This window comes from Capricornis sumatraensis, chromosome 4, assembly GCF_032405125.1.
Source record: "Capricornis sumatraensis isolate serow.1 chromosome 4, serow.2, whole genome shotgun sequence".
Lineage (NCBI taxonomy): Eukaryota > Metazoa > Chordata > Mammalia > Artiodactyla > Bovidae > Capricornis > Capricornis sumatraensis.
This window is the reverse complement of record NC_091072.1, coordinates 158,397,120-158,410,032: the sequence shown is the minus strand read 5'-3', so window position 1 is coordinate 158,410,032 and position 12,913 is coordinate 158,397,120. Positions and strand designations below refer to the sequence as shown.

Below are 12,913 nucleotides of genomic sequence, written 5' to 3'. Positions count from 1 at the left end.
AATTGATTAAAACCGTGTCACATAAATCGGCAGCCACCTGAGTTAATTAGCTTATTATAAATGAAAAGTTGATATTGATTCTACGTCGAGTGTCAGAAGGTATATATGCATCCTTTATTTCACTGAAATGTTATTTTATTTTACTGATTTTCAAAGAAGTTTAGGAGAGGCTTCAAAGTTCTAGGAGTCATAGATCCCTGAAGATGATCTGGTGTCCGGAGAAGTCCGGCCCGGAGGGAGCTGGGACCCACTTAGGAGACCCTTGTTGGGACCCAGTGTTCCAGGCTCTGGGCCTTGCAGGAGCCAAGCCTGGGGTAGGTAGGGGTCAGCGTGGTTGTAGAGGGGTCCTGGGGGAAGTCTGAGAGGACTTCCTGGAGGAGAGTGGGTGGCTGCCCTCCATGGGGCTCTCGTTCATTCCCGGGACCACTTCTCTGGCTGCGTAAACTGTCCCTTCTTAGGCCGTTTCCTCCGTCTCTAACTGCACATGGACCGGCGTCAGTAGTGACGATCACAGGCTACTGTCAGTGGGCTTGGACCTCTTTGGCCTCCATTCTGTGCTGAGTCAGAGGGTGCTATGGTCCCTGCCTTCCTGGAAGGGGAGATAAAAACAGATGTGAAAAATACAAAAATAAGGCGGCAGCTAAATCTCAACAGGCTGTGCTGGGATGTATTTAATTGCACACACACACACACACACGCACACGCACACACACACACACACACACACACACACACACACACACACACACACACACACACACACACACACACACTGTCATAGCTGGATTCTCCTTGCCTGGAGAATTCCATGGACAGAGGAACCTGGCGGGCTACAGTCCATAGGGTCGCAAAGAGTCGGCCACAACTGTAGCGACTTAGCACACAGGCACACGTAGCTGGAGGCTCGGGTCATTTCCGACTGCACACATTTGTATACAGTCAACATCTGAGTGCATAAATCCTCAATCACTTACGTGGGATAAACTCTCGGAAGTGAGATGGCTAGAGCAAACACTATGAACATTTTTAAGGTCTGAGGCTCAATGCAGTGATAATGACAGCAGCAGAGTCTGTGTGGGCGAGGCACTGTTCTTAACCCTTTCTACACACAAACCGGTGTATTCTTCTGCTGTCACGAAGAGGCACACGCTAGTAATATCCCATTTCAGGGACGAGAACGCTGGGGCATGGATGTCAGGTCGTTGGCCAGTCACTCCCGGAGGTGGCGGCAGAGCTGGTTAGTGGCTCCCGAAGCCTGGCTCCCGCCTCCGGGCTTCTAAACACTGTGCCAGCTCCTCTGGGGACTGCGAAGAGTTTCATCTTTGCCATTTAGATGGTCATTCCTATGTACTATTGTGCTTCCTGGTTTAAAACTATACATATATATATATATACATATGACATTATATCAAACTCTGTCTTCAGAGCTTTAGGTTTTCTTGCTGTACTATCAGGAATTTAGGATTTATTCATGTCATTACACTGGCTTCAGTTCACTCACTGAAGCTGCTGTAGAACTAGCCAGTGAAGTGACAAGTGGATTCATTCTGTTGAATGAGCAAACCCCATTCAGTTGTCCTGCTGCTCACGGCGGGCAGGTGGTTTGCCGTTTTCTCCGCAGCAAGCAGAGCACAGTCGGCCTTCCGTGACTGTGTCCTTCGCACACTCAGGGTCGCTCCGCGTGCACCGACTGGGTTGGGGAGGGGGGGACGGCACAGATTCAGCTCCACACACCCCCACGGTGGCTGCAGTGATCAGTGTGTACTCCGGCCGGCCCTGTGGGAGAGCCCCCCACGCACCATATCCTGGAGCCCTGGGTATTATCAAGATTCAATTTCTGCCAATGCTTTCTGATGTTATCAGCCACCCAGGCTCCCTCCTCTGGGAACTGCCTGAAAGGGCCCCACTTCTTTGTCGGGCGGTCGTTGTAAATATCTCCTCCTGATCTGTGATTGTCTTTCCTCTTTGCTTATGGTGACTCTCCCTATTTTTATGTGACTTATATCTTTTCGCTGATTTTAAAAGAAATACCTGTTAAGAAAAGTTTTGAAAATACAAGTGTTAAAAAAAAAAAGAAAACAGTCATTTAACCCCACGATGATGGTGCAACACTAACAAGCTCCATCCTGCTGAGCGAGACCTTCTGAGCTCCGGGTCCACCCCGTGCATCACCTCACCTGGGATGAGGGAGGGGATGGGTGGAGCAGGTGGGCTCGGAAGTTGGGTACCACCCGCCTGCTTCCTCAGCCGGGTGGATGCCAGGCAGTTCAGCTTCCGAGCTGGTCTTCTTCCCAGGGCCCAGGGGCTGCTTCGGAGAGCTTAATCGTCTATTTCTAGTGCATCCCCGCCCCGTTCTTTTATTGTGGTGAAACACATAGACTGTAGTGTCACCGTCTTATCCTTTTCCAAGTGCACAGCCCAGGGGCATTAAGTCCACCCATGTTGCTGTGTAACCATCTCCAGAACTCTCTTGATCTTGCAAAACCAAGCCTCTGTCCCCATTAAACACTTAACTCCCGACCCTTCTCCCCCAGTCTCTGGCAAACACCGTTCTGCTTTCTCTATGAACCTGACAACTTCAGGTGCCTCGGATGAGTGAAATCATATGATATCTGTCCTTTCGTGTCTGGCTTGGTTCTCTAAGCGTAATGCCTTCAGAGTTCATCCTTTTGTGGCACGTGTCAGAACGCCCTTCCTTGTTAAGTCTCATAATATCTGTTGTGTGGATAGACTGTATTTTGCTTACCCATTCACCTATCAGCACACACTTGGGTTGCTTCCAAGTTTTACCTCCTGTGAATAATGCCGCCGTGAACCTGAGCATACAAACCAAATGCGTGTTTTTACACAGTGGAGGTTACGCTGTAGGTGTAATCGCATATCTTGCTTTTTTTCTCCTTAACATTACATGTCACTTCAATTCTTCCAAACACAAGTTAAACGTCTGTATAACATTCCATTGACTCTTTATTTTTAAGCATTTAGAGTTTCTTCCCCCCAAGTTTTTGAGATTGTCATTTACTTTGCAGTGAACACCTTGTATGTCTACGTCCACATTTTGGATTTTTTCTCCTAAAGAAAGAAACTGAGAAATGAAATAACTGGGTTCAAAGGATAGGAATGCTTTTATTGATCTTGAAAGCAGCCCCATTTAAAGGAAATAATATCTTTTTCTGTGAGGTTGCATCCTATGAAATTTCCATCTTTAGAGCCTAAATGATTGACTACTGACAATTTCATATGGTTCGAGCTAATAGTGATAGTTGCCATTTGTATCCATTTACATGATTAGCAATCATTGTGATGGAGAAAATTAAAAGTCACCCCTCGGGATAAAGTGTTAACATTTGGAATGAAAGTGTTAATCACTCAGTCATGTCCGACTCTTTGCAACCCCATGGACTGTAGCCTGCCAGGTGCTCCTCTGTCCATGGGATTCTCCAGGCAAAAATACTGGAGTGGGTTGCCATACCCTCCTCCAGGGGATCTTCCCGACCCAGGGATCGAACCTGGGCCTCCTGCATTGCAGGCGGATTCTTTACCACCAGGAAAGCCCAGTATCTTGATATATTTACCTCTAGTCTTCTTCCCTATACAGATATCCTTTGGCAGGGGGGGCGGGGGGGGTCAAGGACAGGGAGCATGTGCTGCTGAATTGGGGGGTTTCTGGGGCTTTTCCTCAACTCTTAAAAGACTTTTTTGTAAACAAACATTTATTATTTGTATCAAAGTAGTATATGCCCATATAGAAAAAAAAAGGAATTGTTGCAAAAGATTCCAGAACAGAGACCACTTGATCAGCTGTTCACCCCAGTCCCATCCCACAAAGCAGCCCCTGTAACCCCTGCTGATTAGCTATACCTCCTTATCCCTCAGCTTCTTGTCCCCCCAGTTTCTTAGCCATCCCCCCCTCTGGAACTTTCACCATTTCCCACCCCAGCACCCAGCCTCTCCTCTAGGCCCCTGCACATCCCTCCCGGAGCTGCCTCTTCCCCTCCCATGACATCACTGGCATTTCCGCGTCAACAGTGTGTCTCTAAAGCGTGGATCTGGTGGGATGTGCCCCCTCCCACCCACTTTGTCCATCAGCCAGGGCTTCCGGTGGGCCGCTGTGCACCCAGCACTGGGCAGGGTCCTGAGGTAAGCCATTGAGCCAGGCCTGTATCCTAGCAAGAGAGACAGATGAGCAATGAGAACACATATCAGATGTCAGCATCTGATCTGTGCTGTGGGGTCAGATAAAGCTGGGCAGAGGAGGGCCCAGTGAGAAGGGGATGTCTGAGCTGAGACCCGGTGGAAAGGAGGGAGGGAGCTGTGTGACCACTGGTGGGGGGCGGCGCCCTGGAGAGCCCAGCTGGCTTGAAGTTTGGCTGCCGGGGCTGGGGCGAGGGGCAGGGCAGAGAGGGCTAGGAGCAGGCACCCAGGGAGCGATGGGGTGGGCGGCCTCATAGCACTTTGAACCGCGTGGAGACCCAGAGAAGGTTTGGGGAGAAGAGTGTCGTGACCATGCGGGACCTCGGGGGAGAAGACCCGGGGGCCGGGGGCCCAGCAGGGAGGCTCCTTTGGCGAGTGGAAGGCGAGAGAACGAATCAGGAGCAGCCCTTCGACTGAGGAAGGAGGCAGGGGGCAGGTGTCCTGGGGCATCACCGACGCCCCATCGCTGGACTCACAGTGGCTTCCAGGCCTCCAACTGCTACAGCGTGGCCTTGCCGAGCACCCATGAGCACATGCTCAAACCCTTCCCATGGCCCCCCGGCCACGCGGAGTCCTCACGGGCCCCGTCCAGAGGTTGCACCATTGGCAGCGGAGGAGGCCCGACCCTGCTCACGGGTCCCTCTGAGCATCTCTGCCGGCTCTGGAGTCCCTGAGCCCAGAGCATGGTGGGGAGGGTGTTCCCAGAGCCTCGAGTGTTGCCCCCTGCTTCCCCCGTGCTTGTTCTACCTGACCTCATCTCGGAGTCCCCTGCAGCTCCGGAAGCACCTTGCTGAACGTTCCTAAGAGGAGGCTTTGGGACTAATTGTAACGCGGGTGACGGCAGGAAGTGTGCTTCAAGACAGAAGGGAGCCAGGGGGCTGGAGGGGCTGCAGCAGGGATGCCGGCACCCCCCGGCCCACTGCTCGGCCCTCCTGCTCTGCCCGTCCGCATGCACTAGGCGCGTGGGGTGAAATGGTATCAGCCCCTGAACTGGCTCGGGGAGGAGGTGTGAAGATGGAGGTGCCTTTACCAGAAGAGCAAGTTGAGGCTGGGACTGCTCACCTGAAGGATGGGGCACGGGGCGACCACGGATGTTCCAGGCACGTCCATCTGCTGTTGGGGGAGGGGGCAGGGGCAGACCACCTGGGCCCCGCACCCCTCGCTCCAGAATTCAGGTCCTAGACCCTGGAGACATCTCAGCAGGGATGTGGTCAACTCCCACGAGGGTGGACTGGGATGGCGAAGCGGCTGTGGATGAGCCGGGACCTGCCCCACCTGGTAGCGATTTCAGAAGCCTAGTTGCAGGCCAACGACCATTCTTGACAGAAGGAAAAGAAGTTAACTAACAACAGGAACAGTTAATGCATCCTCCTCGAGCTCATTAAATAGGACACCAGCCATCCCTTCCTCTAGGGGATGCACGGGCGGCAAGTAATTAAAAGGAGATTACCGAAATGTAATTAAGGCAGTCGGGACCTCTCCTCGCAGAGGAAGTTCGCTGTGAATAATCCCTAGCTGAACTGAATCCGCTCTTGGAGAAGGGACAGCTGCAAAGGTAGGGAAGGCGTCGCGAAGGGCCTTGCGGGAGCTGGGAGCACCCGGAGCGTGAAGACGGCGGCTGCACCCGTCTCTTAGATGGGGTGCCAAATGCCCCCCCAAATCTGTATAGATCTGTCTCCTGTGTCCATCACACACTGCAGGGAAAAGCGCCTCAGCTCCCATCACACCAAATGCTGCGGTACTTTCCAGATCCCAGGGTGCAGCTGAGCCCTGGCGTTTCGGCCCCTGCTGCCCCGTGGCACACCCCTGAAGCGCTCCTCAAAGTGGTGGGGGGCGCATAGCCAATACAGATCGACCATCCTAGCATTGGCTCCACGTTTGGGCCCCACGTTCCCCCCAGGGACCCCACACCACCACCCAGCCCCGAGCCCACAAGCTGCGGACCACCGAGCCAGGCACCAGTCAGCTTTGCCGGCCAGAATCAGGATGAGACGCACTCGCCTAGGTGGCACCGAAGAGGAGCAAGGAGATATTATGAAAACCGAAGCACTCCCGGGGCCTCGGTTGCAAAGTAAAGAAAGATTAACCAGGACAAGCCGTGGACGTCAGCACCAACACCTTTCTCACAAGATTCTCGCAAGCCGGGTGAAGACGTCACCTGAGTGTCTGCCCTCAGCAAATACCACTTTTTCATTTCTGGGAAAAACATTTTACCTTCAAAAAGCTACATGCGAGCTATATAGAGTATCACTTGTTTTTAGAAAATCATTTCTGTTTAACATTTAAGTCTTAAAGTGAAATTTCAGTATCCTTGGTGAATATAAAATAATGCTCAGAGCAGACATAGAATTTTTAAAAGACACAGTAGGAACCCATATAAAATCTTTCCACTTTATTACCATGGAAATAATGGAATTTTTAACAAAGCGCATCCTTATTCAATGCAGAGTAATTATTTTGCCACATTTTAGCTAACCGAGACCCAGTGAGATCAGTCCTTACCTGGTGTTTATAATATATCACCTCTGAACTTATCCAGCAAGAGGTTAAGCAACTTGGAAATGATTTTTTTCCAAGAGAGAATTTAAGGTTGTAGTTTTCAACCAAAGAAGAGACTGTAACCCACATCAAAATGGTTGTAATCTTTCATGAGCATCATGTTTATATTGGTTGCCAACACTGTTACTTTGATTTATTTTTCTTTTTATTGTAAGTATAATGGTGTCCATGTATTTTAAATGAATATTGTAAAGAATGGGGACATTTCCTTTTCAGGAAAAGGCCCAAAGATTATTGGAAATAAATTAAACAAATTATTAAGATATGCCATTCCAGTTATTTACTCTTTCCCCTGATGCCAAAAAAAAAAAAAAAAATCCAAGTGCTCTAGATATAATTTGGGGGATTTTTGAATGTTTCCCCTAAATTTCACTGACTTTCCACTTCCAATGGAATACTTGCTTCCTGTTGTCACTGTTGTCCTGGAGACGGTCGAGGACACGGCAGCTTGGGAGGGATAACTCAGGTCACTTGGACACTTGGGGTGACCTTGGTGACAGTGCAGGGTGAGGGGCTCTGGGCCACCGTGCCTGAGCTAAAGGAAAAGAAACACAGTCAACCGCCTGGGATGAAAATGACACCGTCACACCAGACGAGCAGTCAGGGGCCAGCCTGCTCAGGTTACCTGACCACCAGTCAGCATGACGCACTGTCCTTCTCACGAGGTTAAAATGCATGTGTGCATGCTAAGTTGCTTCAGTCGTGTCTGACTCTTTGTGACCCTATGGACTGGGCTGCTCTGTCCATGGGATTCTCTTAGGCAAGAGCGCTGGAGGGGGCTGCCGTGCCCTCCTCAGGGGATCTTCCAGCCCAGGGATCGAGCCCGAGTCTCTCTTGTCTCCTGCACTGGTAGGCGGTTTCTTTACCACTAGCACCACCTGCAAAAGACCCAGTTCTCCCAAACCCGAGTGGTTGAAGCACCCCACAGTCCAGGGCCCCACCTGGACCTGGAGCTGCCAGTCGGAAGGAAGAGCAGTGCCCCCGCCACCCACGCCTTCGTCAGCTTCCAGGAGGGGTGGGCGGTCGGGAGGACTGGGCACCTGCTGCTCTAGCAGCTGCCAGACAGGCCCCGGCTAGAAGGAGGACAGGCTCGCCCGCCAAAGCAGACTCAGCCTGGTCTCCACGCGTCTCGCAGAAAAGCGAAGGGGCCGTGCCAGGCTTGCAGCCACCTGAGCCTGCTCACCGCCAGCAGGGCCAGCCTCAGCCCGTCTCCAGGGGTCTCTGGGCAACTCCTCCAGTACCTCACGAGCATTCCCCTGGTATCCGGGCTGGCATTCCCTCCCTATTCGTACCTAGGCGGGACGCTCTCTGCCTGTTCAAGTAAGCAGACTGTGGTGTAGACTCTCCCCCAGAGACCCTCACTCATTTTGTCCCTCCAGGGATTTGTGATCCAATTCAATTGCCGTGTTTGGATCAATTAAACACCAGCATTGAGCTGTACTACTGATTCTACAAGGTCGTGACCGTATCAGGAAGCTAGGAGTCAATCTAAGAAGTCATTGCCCCAAGCAAGCCTTGCAGAGCAAATCCAGGATGGCACTTGCGTCTTAATTGTTACCCTGTACCTGTGTGTCTGGCTTGGAGGGGAGCTGCTTGGGTTCTGGCTTTAACTGCCCCATTCAACTGGGAGCTTCTTACCTCCCCACGTTTAGCGAATGTGAACAACGATGTGCGAGGCCCTGGGCCAGCCCTGGTATCCAGGCTGGTGGGAGGACAGGTGAGCACGCACACACCTCCCCAGGGGCAAGGACTGCTCCGGCAGAAATGGCCCCAACCATTCGTGAAGGAACCAGAAAGCTCCACCTCTTGGCCTTCACTGAGGCCTGAATATGAATGGTCCCTGATAAGAGCCTCGGAGAAGGAAGCGCGTCACCTCCCTGGTAATCAGAGGCCCGCAGTAGGCTCTCAGTCTGTGTTGATGCCTTTCTTGGGTAGGCTCTGTACTCGTGCGTGTGGTGGGGGCTGGGGCCATGGGAGGATGGGAGAGCACAGCTCTGAAGTCAGGCCGTGTTGAGCTCCATCATCAGCTCACAGGGGAGCAGCCCAGGTCCTGATCTCTTCAGGGAGAAACCCCACTTACTTATCTAGAAACAGGGAGGACACAGCTGCCCCCAAGGGCAAGGAGAGGGTCAGAGGAGCTTCCGCGATGCTGCAGCTCAGAGCCTGGATGAAAGAGCACAGCAAAAGGTGGCTCCCAGGACCGGGTCTCAGTAAACCTGGGTTCAGTTTGAAGCTTGAAGCTTGGCTTGAGTGTAGCCCTTCCAAAGGAAAAGGAAGCTGAAATCTCCAGATCCGGGTCTGTTCATCGCCCAGAAAGAATCCCTGCTCGGTCAGAGACCCCAGGGTGGGCAGCGTCACACCCCAGGAAACCCGAGTGGTACCTGCAGTTCTGACGTATCTCTCTCACTTCTGCACGCAGTGTGCTGAACTGCCAAGGCCGATCCGTCCATCACTAAGGCCTCCAGACCTCCCGATACCCGAGCGTCCACCCTTGGCCCCATGCGCGGGGGTCCCTGGGAGTTGCTGAAGTTGGTTTCTTGATCCAGCGGGAGGTGTCTGTATCAGCACATTTGCACGCAGAGCTTTCACTTTATTTTCATCTAGATTTTTTAAATGTTTTATCTTTTTTTTTTGACAGGCAGTTTTGCTGCTGTTGTTATTTTTAGCATTCATTAATTCACTGTAAATACAGATGAAGACACAGTACAATTAATTTCTTTGCTAATCAAAATATTTGATCAAATGAAGCAATTTTTCAATTCTTAGAAGTAATTGCACTGTTCTTTAAACGGAAGTGGAAGAATTCTTTACCGAGTATTTCTAATTAGGAGTTTTTGCTACCTGCTGTGTTCTTATTCTGTATGAAATTTCAGGATTTTTTTTTCACTCCTCCTCTAAGGAATCATGGGAAAAAACTGTTTAATTGTCTCCCTAAATATTCAGAACAAAACTTAGTAGAAGAATCGTGCAGTCTGATTAGCTTAATTATATCCTTCCTAAGGCTTATATCAATATACCGATGTGTTTCTAACCTGAGAGCTGGAGCAGGCCTTGCTGAACCATGTGGTCCCAGCCAGGTGAAGGCCACCTTGGATGCCCACAGGATGAGCCACATCAAGTCCTTTTGGTCAGTGACCATCAAGGAGCAGTGAGAGCCAAAAGGCCCCCTTGTCTTCTCTGCAGTCTGAGCTCAGTACCTTTTATTCCTCACTAGCCAGAAATTCAGAACCGAATCAGTCAGCGTCGCTGTGTAACAGAGAGCCCCAGCACCGCCAGGACTGTAAACACTTGTTCAGCTTTTGCGTGTGGGCTGGCTGGCCTGGGCTCAGCTCTGGTGGCCTCCCTGGGATGTCTCTGCTCGCTTGGACCAGAGTGAAGCAGGTGAGCTCCTCTCAAGACAGCACCACAGACACAGCAGGGCTTGCCGACCACGCAAAGTCTTCTTAATGCTTCGACCCTGTGGCTCTGGCTGACGTTCCCTTGGCCAAAGCAGTCGTATGGCTGAGCGCAAAGCTGTGGGATAGGGAACCATTCTCAGCTCTTCGGTGGGAGGAAACCCAGAGCCGCATGGCAAAGGCTGTGGGGACGGGAGCTGAGGAGGCAGGCCTTGAGTGCCCCGTGCCTCCAGGAAGCATACACTCGCGTGTCTCCATCTCCAGCTGCCCTGGATCTCTGGACAGTTCGCCCACCCTCCCTGCCGTGTTCTTGCTTCCCTGTTGTCTAGAGAAGTTGCTTAGGATACTATGTCATGGAAAATTGAGAAGTCAGCCAAGACGTGGCTGGACATAATTTATTGACAGGGTACTAGAAGGCTCTTTTCTAAACTCACTCCCTTAATAGAGCTATTGAAATGAGAGCACAATGAACCCGAACATGAGCTAACAGAGTTCCCGGATCAGTGAGCCGTCCAGAGCACACCCTGCCTGTGTCGCTGATTCTCGTCCTTGGCTAACTTTCCCCAGCTTGTTTGAACTGGGGGGCACGGGCTTCTCCCTTGGGGTTTCCCCATGCGTGCATGCTCAGTTGCTAAGCCATGTCCACCTCTTTTGCAGCCCCGTGCATTGCAGCCAGCCAGGCTACCCTGTCCGTGGGATTTCCCAGGCAAGAATACTGGAGTGGGTGGCCACGCCCTCCTCCAGGGGATCTTCCTGTCCCAGGGACCAAACCCATAACCCCCTTCAAATATGAGTTCCCCACAGCAGAGCCAGAGCTGATTCCTGACCCAGTGGGGTGCTCCCTGTCTTTCCCTTGTCTCCTGGAGTGATTCTCATGGGGAGTTCCCTCCGACTGGTGTGGCTGTCACGACACTACAGACGGAGAGCCTTGGCCCGGAGAAGTGAGGCGCCTGCATAAGGTCCGGCTGGAAGATGGGAGAGCAGGGCGGTACCCTGGCCATCCCGAATCTGAGCCCACGGCAGGCCCGAGGCCGCTGGCTAGAAGCCCAGGTTCTCCCCCGCCCCGGGGTGTGTGACCACATCTAGACCAGGCTCCCACCCCGGGCAGGTTGGCTTAGCCTGCAGGCCAGAGCGGGCGCCAGGTACCTCTCCCTTCTGATGGCTTGCGACAGAGACTATGACAGCCAGGAGCCAGGACTCAAACCCACGTCTGCCCCGCCTCCTGACTCAGGCCAAAATGTCTCTTAAAAAGCCGGCAGGAGCAGCGCGAAGGCCGCCCGTGCCGGCCAGCCATCAGGTGAAGCGCCGCATGTGTCATCCTGTTGAGAACTGAGGCTGCCCTTGGAGACGGTTCGGTTTTATCCACGTGGGTAAAGGGAAGGCGGAGGGTGTGCGTCTTGCCTGAGGCCACCGGAAAGAGCCGTGCGGAGCTCTGTTCAGCCCTGGCCGGCGCCAAAGCCCTCAGTTGACCGTGAGCTGTCCTCACCATCCACCCCGGCCCCTCCGCTGGACCGGCCCAGCCTCTGACCCCCTTTGGCTCGATCCAAATCAGCCAAAACTTGGATTGCTGGTGTGGCTTCCCTGACAGTGCTCCAGAGGCATGTGCGACCTTCCCTTCTTCCTGTTCTGTGTCAGGCGCTGAGTGATGATGGCAAGTACGGCCTGAGCCCCAGGGGGACAGGGCAGGGTCTGGGGGGGCCCTGCACTGAGCCTGTAAGCTTCCCCCGATGGTCACCCAGCACTGTGTGTGCTTGGAGACACCCCAGTCTGAGCGGAAGGTGGCATCAGAGATGTCGGGGCTGTGGGGGGAGGGGAGGGGCTCTGAGCTGGGGCAGAAGAGGTGGCTCTGGGAATTCAGCACAGGTCTCCCTCTGACCCCCAATCCAGGCTGCCTCCCTCTGACCCCCAATCCAGGCTGCCTCCCTCTGACCCCCAATCCAGGCTGTCTCCCTCTGACCCCCCAGTCCAGGCTGCCTCCTTCTGACCCCGCACTGGTTGGAGCCGCCTCTTGGGTGAGTCCAAGCAGTAGCAGGATTTAGAACCACTGGATTTCACTGTAAAGCTTGGTTTTTACTAAATGAGATACTTGGCTACATTTGAGTCCAAGAAAAGCTCCACAGACGTGCGATGCTGTTAGCCGGCTCTTTGCTGACTGTGTGCTTCCTGTCTTGGTGCATTTTTCCTGTTATGTATTGTGCTACTGCTGCCGGGTAGTCGCAAAGGGGACCGGGAGTTTTCTTTTTGGTGCAGGTGGTCTGTATTTCTCTGTGATATCAAGAGGGACAGTGTTTAGTAAAACAAGGATCTATACAAATACCCTTGAAAAAATGAGAGAGGATTCCTTCCAAACATGGAAATCATCCTGTAATTGGGTCAAACAGTAGTGCATAAGATTCCACTATTTTTTTTTTCTCTCATTTGTAAAGTCACCGGAAGAGCCTTGCAAGCATCCAGTTGTCAGATGACGGGCTGCAGGAGGAGCGGGCCCACTGCTCCCGCTCCAGACAGTCATGGGGACGGAAGCAGGCGCCCGACGCCCCATCCCTTCCCCAAGCTGTCTTGCAGCTGCGATCCCTATCCTGAGGAGGCCTTTTATGTAAAGCGTAGTTGGTTTTGGAAAGTGACATTTGCATCTGAAGATAGTGGTGTCTTTTCTGATGAGGAGAAACATTGCTTCCAGTTATAGAAAAAGCCCTATTTTCCCCCATTCAGACAGAACGGTCACGTGACAAGTGCCAGGGACACAAAAGCGCCAGACCAAGAGC

The 12,913-nt window shown here is 52.5% G+C and overlaps 1 protein-coding gene across 1 annotated transcript in view; it reads left to right on the top strand.

The window, feature by feature from the left end:
- Positions 1–12,913, top strand: part of EFCAB6 (EF-hand calcium binding domain 6) — a 232,641-nt gene that overhangs the window by 193,409 nt on the left and 26,319 nt on the right. The gene's annotated exons all lie outside the window — the stretch shown is intronic.